The following is a 3,131-nucleotide window of genomic DNA, read 5'->3' on the forward strand; positions in this document are numbered from 1 at the left end:
TTTCGCGCATCCACGAGGAACCACGAGCCACGAGCCCCGCCTGAATGTGAGAGCTGGGACAACCGGTACTTTCTGGACGATCTCTGCTTAGACCCAGTTTACAAACAAACCTGGTTTACGGGCTAGGCTTCGTCGGTCTTCCCAACCCTTCCCTTCACTGACAGCATACAGTAGTAGTAGTAGCGAGTGGTGTACTAGTTATAGGAGCTTCAGAACGGTCGTGAACGAAATTTCGAAATTTAAATCTCAGAGAATCTGACTCGAATCTGACTGTGCGGACAAAACTCTCAGTACGACGACGACGGCCAGCGCCCCGACGTCCACGCGCGAGGGCGTTTCTTCTCCCCCCCCCCCTCTCTCTCTCTCTGCTACACAAGTTTTCGCCCCGCTGTCAGAGCTAAACTCGAGTCGTACTAGTCAGGGGGCTTATTCCAAAACTGCGCCAGACACGGTCAAATGTCACAGGTGGCGGCGCTGGCGTCGGCCGCTTTGTCCAGCCTGGCCGAGCCTGGCTCTGCAGAACTTCACAAACACCCTTAGACTGCGAGGGAAACTGGACGCCTCGTGATTTGTTTCTTCTTTTTCCAATCTCTCTCTCTCTCTCTCTCTCTCTCTCTCTCTCTCTCTCTTACTCGCTCTCTACCCCCCTCTCTTTTTCTTTCTCTCTCACTCTCCCCATTTTTTTTCCGCCACCCGCCGCCTGTCCGGTTTGTTTGAGAGGACTATAAGGCGATGTGGACACACGATGGAGGCCGCGCGATAAATGAAGGGGCGTGACAATGACGGGAGTGGAGTGGCGGGGCTTGGCGTGGCTTGGCGGGGCGTGGCGGGGCGTGGCGGGGCGTGGTGGGGCACAGTGATCGGAAGTCGTCTACATCCACATCATATATCTCACTCACACCCCCGCCGCCGCCGCTATATCGCCAATCTCGCAGAGTCACATAATGGCGGATGGTTTGCGCCCGGCGCGCGAGAAGAAGGGCCGCCCGGGCGACGATGGAGAGAGAAAAGAGGGCGGAATTCCTTCCCTTCCTCCCCCCGCGCCCCCGAGGGGTTAGGGGTTGGCTCCCGCCGCGCCCCGCGGCCGTTTGGACGCGTGCAGCAGCAGCGCAAGAGTTTTAGGGGGTGGAGGGGGGCAACACATTATTTCTGTGGAATCCGAAGCACATATACTGCCGCCGCCACCACCGCCTCGGCTCGGCTCGGCCCCGGGGCGTCCCCGCGGGCCGCGAGCCCGCCGGCCCGAAAGGAGTAATTTTCAGCAGTTTAATGGGCGGCGGTGGCGCGCTTAGCTTATATTCGAAGTTATTCATGCGATGGGGAGAGCGGCGCGCGCGGGTTATTATTTTTTATTTTTTGAAGGAGGGAGAGACGACGAGCGGCGGGGGCGGCGGCGAGAAGTGTATGGGAAAGACGGGGATGAAGAAAAACAAGCGAGGAAGACGACGCAGCTTCGCGGGGATGAAGAGGCCTTGCTGCTGTTGCTCAGCATGTGCGCTCTTTTTAAGCGCCCGCGGCGTAACAGACGGTAAGGTAAGGTGTAGCAAGCCGTGGGGTGTACTACACGGAATAACCTGCTTAGTGCCCTGCCCGCGTGAGGGAGCGACTTGATCGCTTTGTTAGCCTCACGCTTTGGGACCACATCCACGAGCGGCGAGCACACGCCCCGAGGATATACCTAGCTATGACCCCTTGCAAGTGGGCCTTACAAACTACATTGCCCACATTGCCGCACATTTGCAAACTACGTAGCACTATTAATTATTTACATGCAGATTCTATGCGTTTTTTCCCGACACTAATTAACTACTCTTCCTTTCTGCCCTGACGTCAACCTACTAATTCTGTTGCGCCATTAGTAGGAACCCTCGTCGCGCTCAAGCGTTCATGAAAACGCCTTGCCTTTAGTCTTTGTCGTGGCAGCTAAGTTTGATGTGAATTCTTTCGACATTCCTGCAGAGGTTTCCCTTCCTGCTGCCAAGCTCTTTGATCCTTACCGTGCAGGAGGAGGAGAAGGTGCATAAGTGAGCGTGGGTGAATGCAAAGGATGGGAGGGAGGGAGGGAAGGAGGAAGGAAGGGAAGGAGGGAGGGACGGAGGGTGGGAGGGAGTGGGTGACGGAAGCTGTGTCGCTATCTCCTGGTAGAGGTGCAACACATGGCTGGCCCCATCACTCATGCATGATGCTCAGGGGGGAGTGGTGGGAGGCAGATTGGCACAATTAATTAAAAGCGCTTTGCACTGCCACTGCACCGTGCGCTGTGATGACCGTGACCGTCACCGACGGCGGCGCGGGTGGCTAGACTGATAGGCAGAAAAATGCGAACATCAATTAAGTTCTCTCGAAAGACGTTTACTCTCCTTGGGATTGGACAAGTGGGTTTGTGTGCCAGACAGGCAGAACCTGTTTTGGTTCATAATTCCTGATAATTGACGCCCATGCTTTGCTGAAACAGACCGTTTTCCGACACACATTTTTTTTTCTTCAAAGAAAATAAAAAGTGTCGAGGGTGGTGGATCGTCGTGACCTAGCAGCAGCAGCTCTGCGCTTTTGAGCTGCCGCAGAATAATGGGTCCAACAAAAGCCATACGCTCGCAATCAAGGCGAACGTCTGGTGCAGCTCACAGGCTGGGGAGCCGCTCAGGCCGCTGCAGTCCCACTTACAACTTGGAATTAATCCGCAGGCCGTTAAGCGTCGACGCCGCGCCGTGGCTGTCGAGCAGCGGCTCTCGCGGAATTAACTTTTTTGCGCTCTACATCTCTCTCCCTGCTGCTGCTCGTTGGCTTGGCTGGCGGCGGCGTGCAGCCTGCAGGTGAGGCGGCCGAGGCAAGGCAGGCGGAGGGGAGCCCCCCCCCCCCCCACAGCTGCAGGGATGGCTGAGCGTTAACGCTGAGGGGGTCGAGAGATAGAGAGAGATAGAGCAAGAGAGATATCAACTCTCCGAAACGACTTGCCATCTGCAGCACAGATATTGCGTTGCCCCCCTGCTTGCGCCGGGTCGCCCGCCCGCGGCCTGCTCTCCTGCCCTGCCCCGCCCCTTCACACACACGCACAGAGAGAGAGAGAGAGAGAGAGAGAGAGAGAGAGAGAGAGAGACGCCGCAAACAGACGCTTGCGGCACTTTGTGGCC

At 56.8% G+C, this 3,131-nt stretch overlaps 1 protein-coding gene across 2 annotated transcripts in view; it reads right to left on the bottom strand.

The window, feature by feature from the left end:
- LOC127749696 (prohormone-1-like) overlaps window positions 1–3,131 on the bottom strand; it is a 33,672-nt gene that overhangs the window by 29,667 nt on the left and 874 nt on the right. The window lies entirely within an intron of this gene.

This window comes from Frankliniella occidentalis, unplaced genomic scaffold (assembly GCF_000697945.3).
Source record: "Frankliniella occidentalis isolate FOCC.00 unplaced genomic scaffold, Focc_3.1 Scaffold79, whole genome shotgun sequence".
Classification (NCBI taxonomy): domain Eukaryota; kingdom Metazoa; phylum Arthropoda; class Insecta; order Thysanoptera; family Thripidae; genus Frankliniella; species Frankliniella occidentalis.